Here is a 27,337-nt window from a genome sequence, read left to right as displayed (position 1 = left end):
AGTCCATTACTTTACACATTTCTTTATTAAATGTCTGTGCACATGGTGCTTCCTGATGAAGATTACAATGCTCGTATCATGTGATAAATATTTTCTTTCAAAGTAGCGACATGCCCACTTTTTGCACCCGTTTTATAACTCACACTAGAATTGCATGCACCTCCCCTACACCGCCCCGGTCATTCAATCGATCGAATAATTTTAAAACGATAATTTACAATTTGTGATTTTGTTACTTTCTAAAAAATATCTCTCTTTTCTGTAGGTTTGCGTTTCAATAAGTTTTTTCTTATCTTATCACGCAAAGGAGTAAATTGTAAGGGAACTCGGGGTGAGTTCTTAAATACATACATATGGCTCGATGATCTAGGGTATGATTCTCAATTACACTTGTCAATACTTGCTAAACTTAAATACGAACACTTAGTATACATCAACTCTAACTCCTTATATTCACGAATATCGATAATACTTTAATACTTAATAAAGCACACAATTACATCACTCTTACGAAATACACAAAACACCAGCACCCTACTCAGACCAGGTCAGCTCTCCATCTGTTAGACTGACCGCTAGAAAACCTTATTGTCCCCCCTTCAAAATCCCGTGATTAAAACAATTCACACACCAACTAATAAAATAAACAAACACACACACAATCTCACATCTTACACACACACGCTCTTGACATCTCCCCCTTACTTCCCCAAGATTTTCCCTAAAAATCTAATTATATATTATGTACACTAAAAAAAAAAATGACATTGATTGTTGAAGTACAACATGATAAAAAAAATACTACTTACAAATACACAGTACAGCTTACTATGTTTACGGAAGTAATTTGTTTCAATTCAAGAAACTACACCCATGAGTTTAAGTATGGAATAATGAATACTTTGTTTCTATGCATCAACATTAATAAAATCAAATCATATTTCCATTAACACAACAATACAAATTCATCAATAATAATGCATATGGAATAGTAAACTAATAATATAACTAAACTAATCTTCATCTGTTCCACTTGTCCAGTTCCTTCCCTTGTGACATCAGATTACAATGTACTGTTTATTGTTTGTAAATATAGAGTTTAAGTCTGACTTCCGATGCTTCTCAATACTGGATGAGACGACGCGTCTTGTTCAAAGTACAATTAGAAAACAAAAGAGATGAACAGTTCAGTCCATGTCATTTAGCAATAATAATAGTAGTAGTAGTAGTAATAGTAGTAACTTCTCTGACGAGACGATCATAGTTGAAAAAGTTGAACGTACATACTGGATTGCTGAAACGTGCACTGTCTGAAAACGTTACAATACCAGGTATGCTTCTGACAGAGACAATAATGTGAGTTCAAACTGTAAGCCTAGACAATGGGTCAGCCCAAAAGTTGTCTGTACCTTTTATATGCTGAATTTCAAAGTCCATAAGGTATAATATCCATCTAGCAATACGAGTATTGGTGGTTGCAGATTTGAGATACTTGAGATTCAGGTGATCAGTCCAAACAATGAACTTACGTGAATACAAGAAGTGTTCTAACTTCTTAATTCCCCATGTTAATGCTAACAACTCACGCTCCATTAAGCTGTATTTACATTCACGTGGGAGTAATTTTCTGCTGAGGAAACGGACAGGATGCAATTTGTTTCCCACGTACTGTAGAGCAGCAACTGCAACAGCCTTGTCCGAAGCATCACACTGTAGATAAAAACATTTATCCGGATCAGGCAACATTAAAATGGGGTGAGACGTCAAGTATCTTTGTATACACTCCAATGCAACCTCCCCCTCAACAGTCTTAGCAACTTTAGAAGGGTGCCCTTTTTTAAGAATTTCAGTAAAGGGAGACAACAAGCTTGAAAAGTTTGGAATGAAGGAGAGATAATAATTGAGCAGACCTAATAATGATCGGGTTTCCTTCTTCGATTTAGGGTACCGTAGCTGCAGAATCTTACTGACATTGGAATTTTCAGGCTGAAGAAAGCCTTGGCCAATCTTATGGCCTAGGAATGTTATAGTTTGGAACCCAATTAGTAATTTGTTAGGCTTAACAACTTGTGTTGTTTGCTCGGTGGTGCCAGAGTTTCATCTTCTTTTTGTTCCTTCTCTAGACTCCCTTCTATTATTGTTCCTATGATAGGAGTCTTTACTTGAGTTTCTTCCCTTTTTCTCTCCTTCATTCCTCTCGTCTCTACGGCTGACACAAACAGACCTTTCACATTTCCTATTAACACATCAGCGACCGGCTGAGGAAACAGTACAACTATGAATTCTCCTTTAAGGTATGGTGTGTCAAGCATTGCCTTTGCGGTTTTGTATCTGAATACTTGCCCGTCTTCTAAGCACAAAGAGCATTTCTCTGGCAAAATATCTTTTTTATTGACAAGTGTCTCTCTTACGGCGATAACGCTACAGCCGCTATCTCTCAGGTTCGACGCCTTTCTTCCATTCAGTTTTCCTTCTATATTTAGTGATCCAATGGACTTGTCGTTCATAATGAAGTTAGCCACACTTTCTGGATTATGGTAAATCAGATTGCAAGTCCCTTGTCTTTCAGGCAATTGCACCACGGCACATTCGGCTTGATTGGAGTAGTTCCTTCTTGTCTCATTCCTATACCTTCCTTGGTTATTCTGGTACACTACATTTCCATAGTTGTTTCTTCTGTTGTTAACTTGGTTGCTAAATGTGTAATGTGGCCTATGTCCCTCTCCCTCTTGCTCTGTTGTAAGAATTGCTATAGCGGGGTCTGATAAAATTTCTTCTGGGCTCATTGTATTGAATGTTTGGCCTGATGTAGTTTGGTCTGCTAGGACTGGTTCGGTAGTGGTAATCTTGCCTATTCAAATTTTTGTCACTCACTGCGTTGGCCTGATAAATTCTCGATTTCTTGAAAATGCTTTCTATGGGAAGATTATCTTTCTGTTCTCCAACAAATCAACTAGCTTTTCCAATGACTCAGGTTCTTTATCTAGGATCTCTTCTCTTACTTCCTCGTTTAGGGCACTGAGTATAGAGTCTTTCAATATTAACTCCTCCAGCTGATCAAAGTTCCTTTCTATTTTCGCCGCTTCGCACCACTGTCGGAAGTTCCTTTGTAATGCTACAAAAAATTCTCTTGGGCCGTCTTCAATTGGGACAGTCTCATGCCATCTTTTCCTGCAGGCTTCCTCCGTCATTCCCACATAGTCTAGGAGTTCTTTTTTTATCTTCTCGTAGTCAGTGCAGTCCACTAATCTTCTCTGTGTCAGGAATTGCCTTAGTTTAGGTGTTATTTTCTCCTGCAACTGTGCCACCCAGTCTTCTTCTAAAACCTTGTCTCTCCTAGCTGCCATCTCGAAAGTGTCGAGGTAACAGGGTAGATCTTCGGTTGTCATGGCAGGGAAACCTTTACTCAGTCTTGGTCTCTGGGCTGTGACTCCGGTTGTCGCGCTTGATTGTGTTTTATTTTTTTCCTGGGCAATTAGTAAGTCAAGTTTCTTCATTTCTCTTTCGTGTTCCCTTTCTTTCTCTTTCTCCTGTCTTTCTTTCTCTTTTTCCTCCAATTCCAGTTCTTTTAATCTTATCTGTTGCAGCTTGGACATTTCTCTTTCTTCCACCCTCTCAGATCTTTCTCTTCTTTGTTTCTCTGCCTCACTTTCTTTTCCATGTTTCACTTTCTAATCCTTATAATACACAGCACTCAGTACGTTTGCTACACTAAGTTTTACAGAAAATGTTAAAATAACAGTCCTAGTATTTCTTTTACCTTAAATTACTACCTTAAGAATAATTATAGTGCTCTATACTATACAATAAGAAAATAAAATCAATCCTAATTTTGAAGAATATTTTTAGTTATACAATAGATTAGGCAAGTAAATGATCAAGACAGAAAAATACAAATTGAAAAAAATGATCAGATTATTAGATTCAGATAGGAAGTTAGAATAATTTGATTTAAAGACTCTTGCTTTTTAAATTGGCAACGATAAAATCAGAATGAAATGACTGAAGCCTTAAATTGAGAGGCTAGTATGACAGCAAAGAAAAAAAAAGCAGGAATATATATGATAGTCAGATTGAAACAAATTATAATAGAGCAAGAAAATAGAGACTAGAGAGTAGAGGGTTCAGCTACACGAGAGGTAACACAAATCACTTAACTTCCACTCTCTGCACGTGATCCAACCTGTCCTCGTGATGCAACTTAGGGCTGTCGCTGTCCTCTCTGTACTGGTACTTCAAACCACCGCCGTTCCTCAGGCCAAATCAAGGGGCATAACACATGAGGAAAAATGTTTTAAAATAGAATGAGTGTCAAATTAACAACAATATAACATGTAACATGTATTTGTAAGTTTAAGTACATTAATAACAATTTATAACTGCTCTACTTATACAATTTCTGCGGCGAGAGGTCCTGGTTTTCTTTCACAAGAGCCCCCAACTGTAAGGGAACTCGGGGTGAGTTCTTTAATACATACATATGGCTCGATGATCTAGGGTATGATTCTCAATTACTCTTGTCAATACTTGCTGAACTCAAATACGAACACTTAGTATACATCAACTCTAACTCCTTATATTCACGAATATCGATAATACTTTAATACTTGATAAAGCACACAATTACATCACTCTTATGAAATACACAAAACACCAGCACCCTACTCAGACCAGGTCAGCTCTCCATCTGTTAGACTGACCGCTAGAAAACCTTATTGTCCCCCCTTGAAAATCCCGTGATTAAAACAATTCACACACCAACTAATAAAATAAACAAACACACACACAATCTCACATCTTACACACACACGCTCTTGACATAAATACTATTTCCTTGTCTGCAAGAAGTCAAAGAGACACATGCGATTTGAGAGTCAAAGTTTGCGCCCCCACTGATCTAGCCCCAACTGCTCTTCTACACAATATCCCTCTCAATCAAAGTATAAACAGAACATAATGAAGGTGATTTAAGAAAGTATGGTATACCTGTGTTGTTGTTTTTTTGTTTTTTTTTTTGGTGATCGGTCATCTCATCCCCGGTCATTTCATCCCTAAGTAAATATTTTTTCTTATTTATTGTTTGAACGTGCTGTTAAGGCTTTGACTTTAAGCCCTCTTTGCATCTTATATATAAATATGATTATGTAGAATGCTTTATGATAATTTTTGACATGTTATTAATGTGTTTATAGTGTTTCACCTTCCACTTTACATTCTTGATAAGAAATCTTATAATATATTGTAAATCTGGGAGTGTACTTAGCAATAGCGCTTCTATTGGATGGAAGAGGAGGTAATATTGTCCTTCTCATGACCTCATAATCAAGGGCCAAGGTGTGGTGGAAATATTTAAGAGATGAGAACGATTAGAATACTTATGATCATGCCACTGATAGCTCCTGAAAAGACCATCTTTCACTTAATTTTATTTTTTCAATCGCTCTTTCTTGAAAACGGGCGCATCACTTTTAGCCTTGAAATAAGGTTTTATTTTAGATAATAATGGCTGACTTCACCCATGCTCAGGATATCATGTCGCCTATATAAGTTTAGCTTCAATTCCTTTTAAACATGAAAGCTACAAATTGTGTTGTAGGCAAAGAGAATCGTCTTCGTCTTCTGTACTTACAATCAATAAACCTAACTACCATAGTGATGGAGATGAAAACAAAAACACTTTATGTACATATACATTTATACATGTTAAATTTTAATAGTTTTTAATGTCATTTAATTCTATTCTTATCTTATGTGTTACACTTTTTGTCATGTAAATAAAAATGAATATATTAAATATTGCTTATTTCATGATTTCAACAATGACTCTTTGTTAGATCAAATGATCAGATGAGGAAAAAAACAGGGGATGAAATGACCAGGGGATGAAATGACCAGGGGATGAAATGACCGGAACCATTTCTTTAAAAATAGTCTTTCATTAAATGCTAAGTTTACTTACTTTGTTCTCGAACATTCCCTCCACATTAAAAGCCAAACTATCAGTTACAACTTCATTGGAGTCTCGTCTAATGTAATACATCAACAACTGTGCTATGGGAGCCCAGCTAGGCTCAACTTTGAATGTAGCGTTAAACTCTCTCTGACCGTTCAGCTCCAATACTCCAGACTTCACACGATCACTCCTAGATCTGATCTATTGTAATATTAGATTGAGATATTAAACATTTCTTTGAATACACAGGTCTGGACAAGAATAACAAAAAGAAATACTACTAGAAAAAGTCCAAATCGCAGCTTCTAAGATCTTAGAATGATTATAATGCAACACTCACCAATACAATAAAAGTATCATCATTAACTAATAACAAGTATAATGTATGAATAAGTTCAATTATTTTATAAAACTGGTAAATATTAATATCTTTACATTTTTAAGAATCAAAATATACACCAATCATCTTGGTTGATGTGCACTAGCAGGTAGACACTTTATTCTATTAACTGTAGGGCCCAGTGTGCACTAGCAGGTAGACACTTTATTCTATTAACTGTAGGGCCCAGTGTGCACTAGCAGGTAGACACTTTATTCTATTAATCTGTAGGGCCCAGTGTGCACTAGCAGGTAGATACTTTATTCTATTAACTGTAGGGCCCTGTGTGCACTAGTAGGTAGACACTTTATTCTATTAACTGTAGGGCCCAGTGTGCACTAGCAGGTAGACACTTTATTGTATTAACTGTAGGGCCCAGTGTGCACTAGCAGGTAGACACTTTATTCTATTAACTGTAGGGCCCAGTGTGCACAAGCAGGTAGAAACTTTATTCTATTAACTGTAGGGCCCAGTGTGCACTAGCAGGTAGACACTTTATTCTATTAACTGTAGGGCCCAGTGTGCACAAGCAGGTAGACACTTTATTGTATTAACTGTAGGGCCCTGTGTGCACAAGCAGGTAGACACTTTATTCTATTAACTGTAGGGCCCTGTGTGCACTAGCAGGTAGACACTTTATTGTATTAACTGTAGGGCCCAGTGTGCACAAGCAGGTAGACTGCTAGAGTATAGTACCATTTGTTCTCTAGCAGTATTTTAATTATAACGGATCTACTCATTACTCCTCCTTGAATGTGTTCAATATTTTATTAGTAAAAAAAAATAATCATAAGACATTAAAATTTGTTACATGTGTATTTAGGCCTCTATTATTCCAGCTGATACCCGAACTACTCTATGAATTAAATAGTTGGTATATATGCTTATTTTGCCTGGAACACTCTTAGACCCCCCCCCCCAATATAACGACCCGCATTATAACGCTTTCCCCATACAATTTTCTAGCCCTCAGATTTTTATGCACCCAGAAAAACTGACGGAACCATCTCTAATAATAAAAAAGTTAAGGTTGAAATAGATAAAATTATTACTGATAACCTACTTCCACGATCGGCCCACAAACTACGACTCCATGATAGTGAATTAGGAAAACCATATTTCTACCTCTTACCTAAGATTCACAAACTTAACAACCCCGGCAGACCCATTGTCTCCGCTTGTTCCTGACCCACTGAACTTATCTCCCGCTTTCTGGACACAATCTTTCAACCTATAGTCGAAAAGTTACCTACATTCATTAAAGATACCAACCACGCCCTGTCAACACTAGCAAAAGTCATACTACAACCTGACAAAGAATACCTACTCTTCCTCCTAGATGTCAGCTCCCTTTACACTTCCATCCCACATGCTGACGGCCTTAAAGCCATCCGTTACTTTTTTGATATACCAGAAAACAAACACAAATCTATATCCACTGACATTCTAGTTCGCCTTACGGAGCTTGTACTAACTCTCAACTCCTGGACACTGTCCGATAGAAGCCTACTTCGCTAGGATCCGAGAGAACCACGATCCCAGATGTCGACACTGTTCGATAGAAGCCTACTTCGCTAGGATCCGAGAGAACCACGATCCCAGATGTCCACACTGTTCGATAGAAGCCTACTTCGCTAGGATCCGAGAGAACCACGATCCCAGATGTCGACACTGTCCGATAGAAGCCTACTTCGCTAGGATCAGAGAGAACCACGTTCCCAGATGTCGACACTGTTCGATAGAAGCCTACTTCGCTAGGATCCGAGAGAACCACGATCCCAGATGTCCACACTGTTCGATAGAAGCCTACTTCGCTAGGATCCGAGAGAACTACGATCCCAGATGTCCACACTGTTCGATAGAAGCCTACTTCGCTAGGATCCGAGAGAACCACGATTCCAGATGTCGACACTGTCCGATAGAAGCCTACTTCGCTAGGATCCGAGAGAACCACGATCCCAGATGTCGACACTGTCCGATAGAAGCCTACCTCGCTAGGATCCGAGAGAACCACGATCCCAGATGTCGACACTGTTCGATAGAAGCCTACTTCGCTAGGATCCGAGAGAACCACGATCCCAGATGTCCACACTGTTCGATAGAAGTTTACTTCGCTAGGATCCGAGAGAACCACGATCCCAGATGTCGACACTGTTCGATAGAAGCCTACTTCGCTAGGATCCGAGAGAACCACGATCCCAGATGTCGACACTGTCCGATAGAAGCCTACTTCGCTAGGATCCGAGAGAACCACGATCCCAGATGTCGACTCTGTTCGATAGAAGCCTACTTCGCTAGGATCCGAGAGAACCACGATCCCAGATGTCGACACTGTCCGATAGAAGCCTACTTCGCTAGGATCAGAGAGAACCACGTTCCCAGATGTCGACACTGTTCGATAGAAGCCTACTTCGCTAGGATCCGAGAGAACCACGATCCCAGATGTCCACACTGTTCGATAGAAGCCTACTTCGCTAGGATCCGAGAGAACCACGATCCCAGATGTCGACACTGTTCGATAGAAGCCTACTTCGCTAGGATCCGAGAGAACCACGATCCCAGATGTCGACACTGTCCGATAGAAGCCTACTTCGCTAGGATCCGAGAGAACCACGATCCCAGATGTCGATTCTGTTCGATAGAAGCCTACTTCGCTAGGATCCGAGAGAACCACGATCCCAGATGTCGACACTGTCAGATGGAAAACAAGATAGTTGAACACATCCTCAACCACTGCAAGATGCTCAAAAACACAGTAGAAGTTACCACTAGTCTTGTAACCGATAGAACTGGTGCATGCGGGGTTTTGCCCTGTAGACAGGCGAATCCTACAGAACACAGCCAGATATCTGAACTATGCTCTAGTCTAAGGGATAAATCTCAGCCTTAGTGGATGGAGGCTTGCAAACGGTAAGAAGAGGTTAAATTATCATATTTTATCGTCCACGGCAAGTGGGAAGATTAGTGATCATTATCATTAGTGAATGCATGCATCAAGAAATGTATTAAGTAAATTAAAAGACATGACAAGGTAACAATAAATGCAGTCCAAATGTACTTCAATCCCCTTTAAAAACAAATGTCTATTAGAGTCAGTTAGTATCACAACTACGTAGCCTACAGAAATTAGTGCGAGAAAAAGTTCTAATAACATATAACACATATCATGATTAACATAATTACTATAAAATTGTCATCAACCTTACCTCATATGCTAATGAATCGATTGCTTCTGTTGATGTTATTTTAATAAGTACATCTGATTCTGCCTAGAAATCATAAGAAACAAGATTTAAGAATGGTCTAAACCTTTTCACTTGGTTTCCTTTGTTTTAAAAAAACACAAGTTAACGTAATTAATGATATTATTTGTAGTCAGAGAATGTTTTTAAATCCCATTTAACTATTCGACTAGCATATTGCCTAGAAGAATTCATTCTTTAACAAAGGAAAAATAAAAAACTTACTTTTACCAGTTTACTCAGCAAAGACAATTGTAAATAATTGTTACTCATTGAATAAGATTTAGAAACACTTTTTTCTTCAGTTGTTTGTTTGTTTAACGAGACCTGAAACGTGTACAAATAAACTTGTAAACATTTACAATTAGAATGATATTGTTTGTTAATTATTTATGCGATGTAATGTGTCTCACCTTGTTATACATGGATGATTTAAAGCTATATGCAGAGAACGAGCAAAAGTTACACACCTTAATTAAAACGGTAAAACGCTTTAGTGACGATATCTGCATGTCTTTTGGCTTAGATAAATGTGGTATTATAAGCATAAAAAGGCAAGGCAGCCAACACAAACATTGCATTTGAAGGCATCGAAGAGCTGAACTTTGCCTCTCTTTATAAATATATTGGAATAAACCAGAATGTCACGATAAACCATAAAAATTAAAAGAGGACTTTCTTGGTAAATACAAGCAGAGAGTAAATAAAATTCTCAACACAAAACTGTCTGGTAGTAACCTCATCACTGCAATAACTAGCTGGGCCGTCCCAGTGCTCCAGTGCTGCATAGAACATTAGTATCATCAAATGGACTGACACCAACCTACATGACATTGACAGACTCACAAGAAAATTATTAACCAAATTTCGATGTTTACACCCCAAGTCCTCCACCATAAGGTTATACCTGCCTAGGAAGGATGGAGGGCGTGGATTGCAGAACATCTTCAAACTGTGTAAGACGCAAGTTTCAAAAATACGATCAAAACTGCATGCCTCCAGCAATGATTTAATTTCCTTCCTACGGAAATACGACTCCGATGCAACCCCTCTGAACCTACACAATGTTGATGTTAATGTGGGCCTGGACGACGTAGGGCATGAGATTCGCCAACGGGAAGAAAAAACACTTCACGGAAAATTCCCGGCTTTATTACATGGGGACAACATCGAACGTACTTCAATTACTTCACGATGTGCTTAAATTTTCAACAAATAAATATAATTTGGTCTTGCAAAGTCAATACGCCGCACGTACGATGATGATTAATTCCAAATATTTATACAGAAAAACATGTGTATCTTCCATCAATGATGCTACACTCACTCAAAATACCCTATGTGTGCTCTAGCAGCATTTCCGTGTTCTTATATATGTCACCCCCACTTATTATTTATTTTATTGACGTTAGGCGATAGTTGCGAAATGCGATGAAAGTAGTGTCTATTGTTTTGTTACTAGAAATATTTTGAATACCAACTATGGTTCAAATATTTTGTTACAGCTCGTTAGGATGGGCAGTCGAAAAAACACAATTCTAATTAGCCTTAGGCGACCCCTGGCATTTTCTCATTCGACCCCTAATGGGGTGGTGACCCACAGGTTGAGAACCCCTGCTCTAGATCAAGATCTAGAATTAAATCTATAGTCTAATCTAGACTAGAATCTAAAACAGATCTAGAAATCAAGAAATAGAACGTAGATCTATTAGAGCTAGATATTATGATCAGGATTAGGAGGCCAACTACTGGATTATAGTGCACTTGTGCTGTTCGCATCAGATTCACTTGTGGATGTGATACTAGTGCTTACATAATAAATAAATCTGCACCCCTAAGCTATTAGAAGATTAACTATTTCCTTAATGAATTAAACATGTACATTTTGTTCAAATCGTTTAATAAATTTAAATCTAAATCTAAATCTATGTCTGGCTTCAATTTATTGTAATTTAGATTGTTGTCAAGTGTATAGCCTAATGACGATATGTGAAAACTGCGCATATAAAAGTAGTTCTTCTTTTACAAAAGTTACAAAAGTTCGTATTAAAATTCTTTTTAAAAACAATTTTTGAATCAGTATTCTATTCCATGAGTTAGTTAATAAATGGAAAATCTATTTTATAATGATCCATTGTTGCTTTTTCCATTAAAATCTTAGATGCATTTTTTGTACCAATGCGCAAATCTATAATATGAATGAAGATTGATTTATTAATGAAGAAGCTTGTGACCTTTTTAATAAGACTTACTTCCCCTGAAGTTTGTCATTTAAAAGTGGTGTAATTTTTTTTGAAAAATCTGCTTGCATATATAATTTTAAAAATTAGATAGTTCACTTTCGGAAAAGAAAAAAGTAGCCGTTGCATCAAAACTTTGAATGATCTAAAATATCATGATGTCCAATTTTCATTTTCTCTTCTAGTTTCTGATATCTAAACGGGACGGACGGAAGGACGGACAGACAAGCCACACAAAACTAATAACGTCTTTTCCCATTTCGGTGGCCACTAAAAAAGTGTTATATATTCGTAAGCATATTTACCTTGATATCAATAGACGTAGCATTCAAGGGGATATCTATATCAATAGACAGTATTCCATTAGCTGGCAGGCTCATGTTCTGTCCAGGTAGTGGATAAGATCCAGAGAAGCTGGAAGGACTGTACAACTCCTGATCTGGTACAGTCATTTCATAAGTGACTGTAGTGTATACACTGAGAGAAAGATTTGATTCTGTTGGAGGTAGTCCATCTGGAGTTGTTACTTGAACCTGTAACACATTTAGAATGGTATTAAAACCTGAGAAACACTATATAAAGTGTGATCCACCAACACAGCTCCCAAATTCTTTAAGTTCCTGTTGGTCTCTTGCATCCTTCAATCAAACCGCCCGCAAACCCAATATAGAGTATGTACAAACACTGTGTTCATCAGTGCTCACCTGACTACATTATAATCTCCCCAATACTATTTGGAATAAAACATACCTTTCCAACAATACACTTTTGTGGCCCTAATTGTATCTTTCAATAGAACAGCTGCCCTGGAATTCCAATTGCGCAAAAGCCTTAGTTAGTTTGACCTGCATTTTTTTTTAAATAATTATTTGATGTAACAGCCAACATTACAATGGCGTCGCAAAATTTTGTGTCATTCTTCAATAAAATCTGGACCTGATGGCATTCAAGCTAGATTACTCAAAGAACTAAGCAATGAGATAGCACCAGTGTTCAAAATACTTTTTCAGTCATCTCTTAACCAGGGCAGAGAACCAAGGGACTGGAAAGAAGCTAATGTCACCCCCCTCCCTATTTAAAAAAGGAGAAAAATCTGACCCAGGAAACTACAGACCAGTATCACTTACCAGCATCACATAAAAAAATCCTATAACACATAATATGTAGAAACATTAGAAACCACTTAGACAAACATAGTATCCTTACTCCATACCAACATAACTTTAGGAAATATAGATCATGTGAAACACCACAAATAGGACCAATTGATGATTTTCCAAAAGGTTTAGATAATAGTGAACAAATAGATGATATCTTACTAGATTTTTCAAAGGCTTTTGACAAAGTTCACCACCATAGTTTGCTTAAAAAAATAAAATATTTCGGCATTAATGGTCCATTGCATCAGTGGATTAAAGATTTTCTGATAGGGAGAGAACAAACTGAAATAATAAATGGCTCTAAATCAACACCAATAACAGTAAACTCAGGTGTACCACAAGGAAAAGTCTTAGGTCCACTACTATTTTTAATTTACTTAAATAATTTACCAAATTGCATTAGTTCAGGAACAAAAGTCAGATTATTTGCAGACGATTGCATAATATATAGAACAATAAAACAACACAAGACACAGATATTTTACAAAGAGCTTTACATGAATTACAGAAATGGAAATCAAATTAGAGCATGTCCTTCCACCCAGAAAAATGTCAGTTGTTAAGAGTAGCAAAAACAAAAACTAAAACAATTTAATTTCACTTATTTTGTTAATGGTAAACTAGTAACACAGACTAAAAACGCAAAATACCTAGGTGTTATAATAAATGAAAAACTGTAATGGAATCCCCATATTGATGAAACTATCATAAAATCAAACAAAGCATTAGGGTTTATTAGAAGAAATTTCTATAAATCAAATAAGAACATAAAACTAAAATGTTAATTAACCTTGGTTAGGCCAATAATAAAAATATGCATCCTCTGTTTGGGACCCCTCAATTCAAGAAAACATGAAGAAACTGGAACAGACACAAAATAGAGCAGAGAGATTCATAACAAACAAATATTCATATTTGACTAGAGTAACACCTTTAGTAAAATCACTAAATTTAGAAAGCTTTCAGGATAGAAGACTCAAAAGTAAAGTAGCAATTATACATAAAACAAAATTTAATTTTAATAAAATACTCAGAAAGACACAAAGATAAAGGCATATTCCTTGTTCCATATGCTAGGACAAATTTGTACAAACTCTCCTTCTTCCCTAGCGCTATTAGAGCATGGAATGGGTAGCCAGGAAAGCCAGTGATTTGGCAGAATTTAAGTCATTTGTTAATATGCATGACTAAATGCATGACGCGTAGGACGCAATCATCTTCTTTTTTGAAGTAACGTCTGTATTATATAAGATAAGAAGATGCTCTCATCTTTAGCAACGAACTTTTTGGCCGCCCATTTTTTTAATGTATCTCGTAATTCGCAATTTTGCTCGCTCTCTTTATACGTGACTTTTTTTTAATATTTTACTTTTGTCATTTAGTGGTCTAGACAGTCTAGACTTAACATCCAATTGTTACCTAGAGGCGCACTTTGTCTAGAGATAACCCATCTCCACAAACCATATAATACACCTCTCAAAAACAAAACACACTCAGTTTTATAATGCCCTTACATTCAAAGTGATTTTTTTTTACGCTTATATAGATTTACCACAGAGGCCTACGTCTTGATCATAGACTATATATTACATATAGTCTATGGTCTTGATCTAGTCATTTAAAAAGTGTGTTACTGGTCGTACACTTTTACGTTATACTGATGTATTTAAACGCGATACGAAGCTCTTCAAAATCGACACTAGCAGCTGGGGAAAAGTGGCTCTGGATAGATCCACATGAAGAACGAGCATCAAGAAATGGCGCCGGATTGCAGATGCCATACTCAACAGTAGTAGAAAGAAGGGTGAAAATGCAACTGCGCATGGTATCTACATACATATGCTCAACCTGTGGCCGCTGCTTTGTATGAAGGATTGGTCTCTTTAGTCACACAAGAAGTTGCAAAGGGAAAAGATCAACTCTCTAGACGTAAAATGCCACAGGTACACTTTTTCATTATCTGCAGTTTTTCCATTTCAAACTGTAGTAATTTTATACGGACACACACACACTAATTCATATTTTAATTTATAACTTGTTAATACATTTCCAGATCTAGTTTTTAAATTTAATGGTATTCTAATGTAAAATTAACAAGTTTACAAAGACAGTTCATGTGGACACACAAACTAAAATCGGCCCCCGAAATGGTCCACCTAGAGACAGACGGACAGATCTAGACATTGGTAGCGGAGAGAACATGTTAGGCTGTAAAAAAAAATATACTTAAAAAAAATCATCAAAAAATACGTATCTATACTATACTCTTAAGCGAGCAATTCTTGTATATCCTATACTCTTAAGCGAGCAATTCTTGTATATCCTATACTCTTAAGCGAGCAATTCTTGTATATCCTATACTCTTAAGCGAGCAATTCTTGTATATCCTATACTCTTAAGCGAGCAATTCTTGTATATCCTATACTCTTAAGCGAGCAATTCTTGTATGTATGTATGTATGTATGTATGTATGTATGTAGATATATTTATATATATATAAATACATTTTATTTCAAAAACGGCTCTAACGATTTTCTTTAAAATTTCAAGGTATGTGCATATTAGTGAAAAAAAAAATTCTCAATTCATTGGCCACATAGGGAAAACTCGAGGTCGACCGTTATATTGGTTTGAAAATGCCTCATTATCGAAAAATTAATTTTGGCTAGAATGTTTTATGAATGAAAATTTTCCATGACGTAAACGGGAAAAACGCTGCTTACGTCACTAGGCTTATCGCAGTACACTAAAATATTTCTTTGCAAACAAGAACGAGTTTTAAAGAACCATTAGACCTAATTAAACATTTGCGCACCATCTTACTTGATTTATTATAGAACTTAAAAGAAAAGTAATGAAATTAAATGTGCCGATGTATGATTAGTTATCCTATACTCTTAAGCGAGCAATTCTTGTATATATATTTAAATATATATATATATATATATATATATATATATATATATATATAGGGGAAGGTGGGGTGAAATGTCACAAGGGTAAGTTGTCACAAACACTATATCGATATAATGTGATGCGCTATCACAAATGTGAAACTACAGCTGAGATGTTTACGGAAGCATTTACAAATAGTTATAAAATGAAGTCGATACCTTTTCGCATTTTATAATTATCATGATTCATTGCTTTTGACTGTTCGGAAAGTGGAATTTTATTTTTGTGTAATTTTGTTGAAAAACACTTATACTTTTGAGATGATTGTCTAACATTACACTGTTTCATATCCCTGTGTATTAGTTACACATTGAAATTAGTTTTCTTCTTAAAGCTCGACCCAATAAAATGTTATTAAAATAAATGTTCTGAAAATTGTTGTGGGGCAAGTTGTCACACAGGTTGGGGTAATTTGTCACAGTTGTGACAACTTGCCCCAATGAAGATTAAGCATTTTGAAAACAAATTTTAATATTAATATTTGTTTATTAATAATTTTTTGTTTTATTGATTCCTTTTTATGGTGATACCTAAATAGATACCTAAATAGTATTAAGCGACTTTCTCTTTAAATAATGCTGTTTACAAAGGTTATGCCAGCATCAACATACAGAAAAGATGTCCTCCGAGCGCAACATTTATTTTAGGAAAGAAGTTACCTAGCCCTACTATTTAGATATGTTGGAAGTGGGTGCATTGCTGAAAGAAGTGAACAGATATTTTACAAATATTATATAGAAAAAAATAAACATTATTTTGAAGAAAAACCTACAGCTTTCCTTGTTAGGTCCAAAACTTTTCAGAACCTCCACATATATATCATTATTTCACGACGGCCAGTCAAGGAAACTACAACAAGTACAAAGTCCTGACTTAATATGCTATTTCTTTTAGACATAGCAAGATATGGTGATTTTTTAAATGTGTGACATTTTACCCCATGCCTGTGTCAACTTAACCCGGTGTGGGGCAAATTGTCACAACCTCAACCCAGCCACTTTTTTGTTGTATAACTTTGATAAATAAAGAGATAAAGTTTATTTCATTTACTCTAATTGTTGTCTGAATGTTTAAGTTACAGCATGTTAAGTTTGGTGAGAATCAATGAATTCTAAATATATTTAAAACATCAAAATCTGAAAACTGTGACAACTAGCCCCACCTTCCCCTATATAGGCCTATATATATATATATATATATATATATATATATATATATATATATATATATATATAAATTTTATTTCGAAAACGGCTCTAACGATTTTCTTTAAAATTTTACGGTATGTGCATAATAGTGAGAAAAAAATTCTCAACTCATTGGTCACATCGGGAAAACTCGAAGTCGACCGTTATGTCGGTTTGAAAATGGCTCATTATCGAAAAATTAATTTTGGCTAGAATGTTTTAGGAATGAAATTTTCTATATGACGTCAATGGGAAAAAAACTTGACACCTCTTGTGTCACTAGGCTCACAGCAGTACACTAAGACATTTCTTCGCAAACAAGAAAAAGTTTTAATGATTCTATTGGCGTAAATAAACATTAGCGCACCATCTTATTGTACATTGATTCATTATGAAACTATGGAAGAAAAATAATGAAATTAAATATCTTTATGTATGTATGTAGGCTTTATAAATTGTTTACATTTAAATTGCGTGCACCCGTATGTAGATTTTACTTTGTTATTTTGCTGGTGAATTATTGCAATGTGTTTAAGTTTCGAAGTCTACTGTCCCATACCAAAACATAGGAAATGGTCATAACACAGCCTTACTTGCACAACTAGGGCCGGCCGTAACATTTACGGGCCCTATGTGAAATGGATTGCGCGCGGACCAGTAAGGGTAGGGATAAGGATAATAAGTGAAAATAAAGATTTTGTATTAGAAAATAAATTCGTATTTGCATTACATTTTTATTAAATGAAAGCTGACGATGCCGTTTTTTTTTATATCACGCGTAGGACTGGCGTTTACCATATTGATTGACACCCCAAAATGACAATTTTGTCTTTTTAAAGACATTTTTATGAGTTTCAGATTTCCAGGAGCTCCTTGAAAACAAGGAGACCACGGGAACCCTATTATAAATTATAATGGTTTAATTTAATAATTTACACCTAGAATTAGCGCGGGTCATTTGAACCTTCGGTGTCCACTGCGGCAGCATAGGCCTAAGGCTGGCCCTGATGATATCCAGCTCGCGGTCAACGAATTTTCATCACGCTGCTGCTTTTTTTGGTTAACCTATAAACCTCGGTAAAACAGAAGTCATGTTCCAGAAGCCACCCAATAAATCTTACTCAGCTCAAAGATTACCGCGCATAGACATCCCTTAAAGTGGTAGATAACTTCACATTATCTGGGAAGCATAGTATCAAATGACGCATTGCTTTAAATAGAGGTTGATATGTGATCAGGGATAGTCGTGCTTTTGGACGCCTCCAAGCGAGAGTGTGGCGAAATAAATTGCTCCGCCTGTCTACAAAAATCAGTGTCAACCAGTGATTCTCTCAACCCTTCTGTGTGGATCTGAGACATGAGTACCTTATAGAAAGCAACTAAGACTTCTTGAACGACTTCACTAAAGACCACAAACATATTTTTGGCAATCTTTTTATTTTTAGTAAGCTGAAAGGTTGTCGGAGTAACAGAGATTCCTCACAATAACGCTTCTTTATAATACTAACGCGGATGTTTTTAAGTCTCAAAGGAAAAAATGCGCGATTTTACTTTGTTACTAGTTGCACGTTTTACACTATAACGTAGAGATTGTGCATTGTCTTCGAGTCCGAGGAATACAGTATTTCCCGTGGCTGCGCAGCCCCAGCAAATGTGTATCCCGTGGTCTTTGTGAGTAACCTCCAGCTGTCTCGTTCGGAGGCCGCATACAACCAGGTGCTCTCTTTTATGTCAGCCAAGGAAAGTTGACGCCTAAGCTGGTCTTTGAAGTGTTTTCGTGGGGCGCCTCTGTTTCGTCGACCACCTTTTAGCTCACCAAAAAAAAAATAATAAGGCCTTTGGCATACGTTCGTCTCCCATACGGGATACTTGCCCTACCCAGTGCAACTGTCGGACCATAAGAAGTCCCTGTATACTGTCTATACCGGCCTTGGCAAGGACATCGCTGTTTGTAGTGCGGTCCTGCCACCGTATGTCTATGATGGAGCGCAAGCATCTTTGGTGAAAGCACTCAAGAAGTCTTAGTTGTTTTCTGTAAAGTGTCCATGTTTCAGAGCCATAATGAATATAGTAATTGCAATATTAAATGTCAGAAAGTAACAATTTTAGAAATTACACTGCAAAGACTTTCTTCCAAGCCTATAGTAGCCCAATAGTTTTACGCGAAAGAAGCAATGTAAAACGTTAAGACGTGAGCTGTGGTTTTCTATAGGCCTACTGCTGGGCGGACTTTCTATTCTAATCGCCATGTACAATTACATAGAGAACTGACAGAACGAAAATGCAACTCTTCGCATTGATAGTCTTTACCCGATCGTTCATTTTCGGAATTACTACAATATTCCAAACATGACTTCGGGGATATATCCTTCATTGAATATTATTCATCCGAGTGAGGCTCGGTCACCTGATATTTTTACTAAATGTGACTCACAAAAAAAATGTTGAAATATTTATTAACTAATAAAACAAAATAGTGTTCAAGCTGGGTTTCGAACCCAAGACCTTCTGCGTGTCAAGCAGTTGTGATAACTAATACACTACGGAAACACATATCAAATATACAATATATTTGAAATCTTTCCTTATAGAAATAGATCTCAGTTTCTAAGTCTATATCTAGAGTTAGATGTAAGTCAACTAAGTCTATATCTAGAGTTAGATGTAAGTCAAATAAGTCTAGATCTAGAGTTAGATGTAAGTCAACTAAGTCTAGATCTAGAGTTAGATGTAAGTCAACTAAGTCTATATCTAGAGTTAGATGTAAATCAACTAAGTCTATATCTAGAGTTAGATGTAAGTCAACTAAGTCTAGATCTAGAGTTAGATGTAAGTCAACTAAGTCTAGATCTAGAGTTAGATGTAAGTCAACTAAGTCTATATCTAGGGTTAGATCTAAGACTTTTAGATCTAGATATAGAATCTTGATATAGAATCTACTATATCAAGACTAAAACTCGTATATAGACCTATGTAGATCTGGCCTCTATTTATTGTAATTTAGATTCAGATTGTTGCCAAGTGTATAGACTAATGAGGATGTGTGAAAACTGCGCGGTAAAAAGTATTTTTTTTTAATTACAATTGAAACGAAAGTGTTAAAACTCTTTTTTAATTTTAAAAACAACATTTGAATTAGTATTCTATTCCATGAGTTAGTTAATAAATGGAAAATATATTTTATAGGGATCCATTGATAATTTTTCCATTGCGACCTTTGATTCAATTTTTTTTTTATCAATGCGTGAATCTATGAATAAAGTTTGATTTATTAATGAAGAAGCCTGGGACCTTTTTAATAGGACTTACTTCCCCTGAAGTTTTTCATTGAAAAGTGGTGTAATATTTTGAAAAATCTGTTTGCATATGTAATTTAAAAAATTAGATGGTTAACTTTCGGAAAGGAAATAAGTAACCGTTGCATCAGAACTTTGAATGATCTAAAATATCATGATGTCCGATTTTCATTTTCTCTAGTTTCTGAGATCTAAATGGGACGGACGGACAGAGAGGCCATACAAAAGTAATAGCGTCTTTTCCCCTTTCGGGGGCGCTAAAAAGGGCTAATTTTTGTAGCCAAATAGCTTCAATTGTTGACATCCGTTTAGAAAATAATGAACATAGATCCTTAATTGTAAATCTAGATTTAGAAAAAAAAAAGACACACACACACTTAATGTAGAATAGAGACCTACTTGTAATCTAGTGGTTCTAAAGCTTTGCTACACATTATCATTAGCTACACTCTTTACATTTCAAACTGTGGATATTTTCTCCAGTCACACATACATACACATAACCACAGATTTTCCGTGTTCTTTGTACAAACATATTTGATAAACACACAGATATAAGGATCATTCCTAATTCTAATCTAGGTCTAAATCTAGATATGTGTAGTAATAAACATAAGTATAAAAAAAAAAACTGGAACGAAAGAATGTTACGCACCAAAATAAAGTAACAATAATTGCTTAAAGCAGAAGCAAATACTTTTAAAAGACACTTCAATGTTGGCATAAAAAACATACTGAGTTAAAATTTCGAATAAAAAATCGATTTAGGTAAATTTAACCACTGCGATCTCGATAGTGAAAATGACTTGTAGGCTTAAGTTAAGAAATAACAGGTTAAATTTTCGTACTGTTATAAACCTGGTGGTGGCACAGATGGGGGTAGTGGTGTGAGTGTAGTCAGCCGACGCAAATCGCCCCAGGCCAGCGCTAGACGAGCGGTCAACCGTGACGAGTTACGACGGTCAGCCGAGACGAGTATCAACATGAAGGTTCGAGTAGGATCGGCGTCGTGAACAGAGCTCAGGAGCGTCACGAGGGATGTAGTCATATGATCACCCAGAATGGTCGAGCGACGTTCTGCCCGGTTCTAGAAGGTCAACAGGGACCCTATATAAAGAGTGGAGGTGTCGCAGTCAAGACGGTACACGAGAGACGGTTCACGATAGGGGTGCAGAACACGGTCGACTACAGCACAGTTCAACGGTGCGGTTCTGTACGGAGCATTACGACGGTTCAGTGCGGAGTACTGTCAAGTACAGTTGAGACGACTGGCGTCTTGATCTTGATCCGACACAACGAGCCTAGTGTGTGAAGTCAGTCCTGAACTGTTGAACCCAGTGCAAGCCCGGAACGAGACGGAGAGGCCAGTGCAAGAGTTGATACGGCGGTACGGTGTTATCGGAGAGATATTTGTACAGTGTACGTGTTGCCAATTGTACAGTATTAGCTGTTATTTATTCAACTATTAAAGTGTTACGTTACTTTGCAGCCCTGAGTTGTCAAGTTCTTTAAGTTGGTGATGTATGGTGTAGTTTGCAGAGAGCCTGGATAGTGAGATTCGTAACATTATTTTATTGTCCTTAGCAAGTTGGAGAATTAGTAACTACTAGTGAGTGCATGAGTGACCAGAACCCTGATTTTATATTGACTAAGGCCTACTCAGGTTTGAATAGAGTAACACCATTAAAAAAATTACTTAACTTAGAGACACTTAAGAACAGAATGCCAAAACGTAAAGTAGCAATAATACTAAATCATAACTAACACATACTACACAGAATCTTATACGTCTAATTATATATTTTAAATGATACAAAGGTAAAGGCATATTTCTTATTCCATAATGCTAGGGAACTGATCGTCGTTGCTAGTGCTATTAGTGCAAGAAATGGCTAGAGCCTGAACTAATCAAATACTTTGCAGAGTTTTAATCTTTAATAAAGTGTAGTACTAGATTAACACATGGATAAGTAACAAAGTCTTCTTTAAAATGGTGTGTATCACTTGTATTAGGTTATAAGTAGTAATTATATAGTTTGGCTAAATGCTTCTCATTGTTGGTCTAATACATGAACGCTTTCCGTTAGCTAAATTGTAATGTACAAATAGATGTTAAGGCTTTATGAAATAGAATGTATTATTTTAGTCACAAATACATTCATTATGGTATTTAAAGTTTGTGTGTCCTTTAATTTAAAATTCCAGTCGTACTTACGTATGCAGTATATTGGAGACCTGGCTTGAAAACAGCTGGAGTCATTTCTAAAAATTTGATCTGATATCTGTTTCCATAGTATGTAATGACCGAGCTGCCATTTAGCTTAATGCCTGCAAAAAAGTGAAGTACAATAAAGTATAGTTTATACAAACATCAACTGTTACCCTTTGAAATACATATTTGGCATCAATACAGAAATGTTGTCATTTAGTGCTCCTGGAATTGCTTCATTTATTTCAAATCTCTTCCAATATCTCCCTTCTTTTTCATACTTTTTTTTAAATTCATGATTTCGACCCCGGCATTCCTCTATATTTATATCTATTCTTTGACTATATTTCCCCCTATTTAAGGATTAAAGAATGTTGACCAAATCTTTACAATGAATAAAATTAGCATTAATCATGAAAATCCCCAATTCTTTAAGTATCACATTTTCCTACCAAAGTTCACCCCCTTTCAGAGATAACATTTTAAGATATACATACTAAAGATTTCTTTGAAAATATACATGCTAAAGATTTAGATCAAAATATGTTTTGGAAAAAAAAAGTTAAAACAAATTAAATAATCAGTCATAACAAATCTAATTATTTTACCAGTTGATGCCTCAGTAACGAAAGCTGTGATTTTAATTTTCTTTTTCTCATTGAGATCAACGCTTCTCCGAATATCCTCCAAAGGTACACTGAAGTTTCCTTTTCCTTTGATCTTAAGCCAGGAACAGAAAATAAAAACCACTTAAGTATATAGTAATTTATTTGTATAAAACTTCTATCAACTCACACTGTCTGTCGGGTCAGAAGCCTCAGCACGTGATTTGTCTCACACCCATTGTCGGAAAAAGTTAAAACTTTACACAATTATTCATTGCAGAAGACATTAAACGAATCAATAAAAAGAAATTTAACCAATTAGTCAATTAATTATAGGTAATTAAATATTTTGTTTGATGTCAAAAAGGGAAATAAATAGTACATTATTGAGAAATATAGCTTTTGTGCTCTTCCCCTTTCATAAGCTTTGATTAAAAGAATATTTTTGTATATTTTGTTATTTTTTCGTTAACTAAAAGTTGTAAATGTATAATTTATAAATCATTCATTAGCTTTTATTTCATTCACCTCAAAATTAATTTCTGTCACTTTTCTGTTGACATTGCATTTGTCTATTGTGTCAACATTTTCACCAATTTGAAGTAGCACTAAACCATATACTGGCTGGCCGAACGTGTATCTGAAAAGTATTTCACCCATAGTTAAAGTATTCCAGGATGATAAAATTCTAAATGAGACATATATATCTTTGTATATATTCTTATAATTTTGGTGGTGGTGATGTGGATAGGGGTATTTGTGTGTGTGTAGTCAACCGATGCCAATCGCCTCAGGCCAGCGCTAGACGAGTGGTCAACCGTGATTAGTTACGACGGTCCACAGTGATGACTGGCGAAGTTTCAAGAAACATCTAAAGTGAACACTAATGGGCAAAAAGAAAATCATAATCAAACACAGGCGGACAATGGTTATGCTTGCCCTGAATGTGGCAAAATATGTAGGTCACAGCTGGGGCTGCGTATCCACGGGAAATACTGCATTTTTAATTAACAATTGGACTCGAAGACAAGCCTTATTATTATTATAATAAATAAATTACATCTTCATAATCATGATCACCATATGTCCCTTGACATTTGTCATAAGGGTGCTGTGACAGTCAGGGCCGGTCTTAGGCCACTGCAACCCATGCGGCCGCAGTGGGCCCCGCACTTTCATAGGCCCCGCGCGATGCGAATTCTAGGTGTAAATTATTAAATTAAACCATTTTAACTTATTATTAAAGGATTCCTGGAATTCTCCAAAATTATAAAATTTAAGAAAAAGTCACGAAAATGTCCTGAGATTATAAAAATCTTCTGAAAACTGATGCAAATATTAAAACAGACAAATTTGTCATTTCGATGTCATTCAATATGGAAAACGCCAAAAACACTTGCGATTAAAAAAAAAGGCATTGTCAGCTTTCATTTAATAAAAATGTAATAATAAGCCGAATTTTAACCAAAACAAGAACTTCAAATACTTAATATACTTCAATAGTCATTGGCATACAAGTATTGATCTAAATCAATCTCGACCTCTTATATAAAAAAAAAAGCAAAAGCGATATTTTGATAGTCGATAGTAAATCTAAAAGGCAGATCTGAATGTTTATCGGCTTTTTGTTTGAAAACTACTATCTACTGTAGATGGCTCGTAAAGTTAACTTGAAAGTGCTTTTGTACTTAGTAAAGTATAAATAAAATGCAAAGATGAATTTATTTTCTAATACAAAATCTTAATTTTCACTTACTATCCTTATAACAACCCAAATTAGGCCCCGCGCTATCCTTTCGCATAGGGCCCCGCAACCTGTAGGACCGGCCCTGGTGACAGTTCGCGTAACCAAATCCCGCCATTTTCCCTGTCAGCAGCTTTTTTTATCAGGATTTCAAGAGAGTGGAAAGGCACGTTCTTTTGTTCATCCAGCTTTTCTTTGGTTGACTTTTTCTTCCACTGTACATTGAAGAATGACTTTTGACTGTAAGTCATGTCTTACAATATGATAGAACCAGCTTTCGTCTTGTTACAGTATTGAGGTGTTTCTCATTTTTCCCAGTATTGACTTGTAAATGTTCATTGTTTCCTGGTATCTAATACCCAGCATTTTTTTGTAGCTTTTACTCTCAAAAGTTTGGATTCTTCTTTCTGCCTCAGCGTTCAGTGTCCAACTTTCACAAACATATAGCGGTACAGCGACCAATAGCAAATACTAGTTTTAATTTGACTTGAAAGCTGATGTAGCTCTTACAGATTTCTCCAGTTTGCTCATGACGACGGATGCTAAGCTTAAACAGGTTTTTACCTCTTTTTGATCCACACTCTTTTGTTATGTTGGAGCCTTATATGAGTCAACTTCTTCTAACGATTGGCTATTCAACTGTATGCAACATCTCGTACTATGATTTCCATGGCAACAGCTCTAGCTACAGATTTCAGTTTTGAAGTAATTCTTTACCTGGTCTCCATTTTCTCCACTAAAGTCTATATCATCTTCAAACGTGAGATGGGAAAAGGACCGCACGTTTAGGGTCATCTACGAGTAGATCCTCTAGAAATATGTTAAAACCAGCTGGAAAAAAGAAAGCTTGTTATAAAACTTTATTCAATTTTTTTTTTTTTCAGAATTACTGAGCCATTAACATTTCAGTATGGGGCTTTAAAAACGATGTGTTGTTTTGTATCTGTATTAACCTCCCTCCTCGCTTGTTACATGCCATCCTGCCAAATCTAGTCATAAGATTTTTTTTTAAGACTACTAAGTTGTGAACCAGTTTCTTTTGAAAGGCATTTTTCATGTTAAATACTTTTCAGCAGTACTTTTACCTTCTATGAAGCTTTCCCGTTCGGCTTTTCTCTGAAGTCTTTTGATAATTATTCTTTATCTTGCTCGAATCAGACTTATCGTTCTCTAGTTTTGGTCTCAAGTTTCCTTTCTTGTGCAGTTGAATAATTAAAGATTGGGTCCATTCTTTTGGCCATGATTTGGTCCCATATTTTCTGGCAGATTTTCTAAAAACACTGAGTTATATGTGAGCCGACATGTTTTTAAAAGCTCTAATAGTATGTTATCAATTCCATGCGACTTGCCACCTTTAGAGGATATTATTGCTTCCTCTGCTTCTGACTCTAGTATTGGAGCCTTGCCAAGGTATCGTGTTGGCCTAAGGTGTAACTATATACAAACTAAAAAAGATATACAAAATGAACAAGTCCTAATCATGAAATGTAATTCACTATGGCACCAAACCTATTTTATTAACTAATTTTAAAACAAATTTAATTACCAAGATAGCAAAAAGAGTTGTGGTTTTCACACAAACTCAAAGACTACCCCGAAGGGTCTATTCATGGGTTATATACTAGTAAACGACCACGTAAAACGGCAGGTTTCTCTATTTCAGCACGAATATCAGTAGCTCTGAAGTACACCATAACCGATCAAGTATCATAATCCTACATCCCTCCAAACATTGTGGGGCTAAAGTTTAGTTGACATAATTGTATTGTCTGGAAGGCTGACAAAACTAGTATTATTACATTGTTAATATTCTTAATGTATTCAATGAACTTATAGTTATGAAGCTATAATTCACAGTCTGGCCTAGCTCGAAGGATCATCTAATGGATGTTTAAACTACGAATAAATTGTTTTGATCAATTTCCTTTGTCTCATTTAGGGCATCTGGAAGAGTTCTTTCCCTTTGGTCAAGTGTCGACGTGGCCTTTGACTTCTATATAGACTGGTACACAAGCCGCAAATAACACTAATCACTGCGTATTAAATCTTATTTTTGAAAAGTGTATAAAAATTATTCCTAAACAAAATAAGTTTTCTTTTCTATTTTCTATTTTAAAAAAAATATTTGGCAAATTATTAGAGCTATAAGGTATATATTATAACAATTATATATAACATTATTGTTGGAAAAACTGTTTACATGTACAGGATTATAATAAACAATGTAATTGATATTTCCCTATAAAACCTCGTTTCACTACTAATGTTAAATAGTTTTTAAAATGGTGTATTTTATGAACAAAAAAAAATCTCAAGGTTTAACGAACTGACTTTTAGAAGATGAAAAGTCTCTTTTGTACCCAAACA

General features: G+C 35.9%; 1 pseudogene; it reads right to left on the bottom strand.

Annotated features, from left to right (window-relative positions):
- LOC106052417 (CD109 antigen-like) overlaps positions 1-27,337 on the bottom strand; it is a 101,998-nt pseudogene that overhangs the window by 45,017 nt on the left and 29,644 nt on the right.

The sequence above is a fragment of the Biomphalaria glabrata genome, chromosome 8 (assembly GCF_947242115.1).
Source record: "Biomphalaria glabrata chromosome 8, xgBioGlab47.1, whole genome shotgun sequence".
NCBI classification, from domain to species: domain Eukaryota; kingdom Metazoa; phylum Mollusca; class Gastropoda; family Planorbidae; genus Biomphalaria; species Biomphalaria glabrata.
The sequence above is the reverse complement of the archived record's forward strand: the minus strand, read 5'-3'. Positions and strand labels throughout refer to the sequence as shown.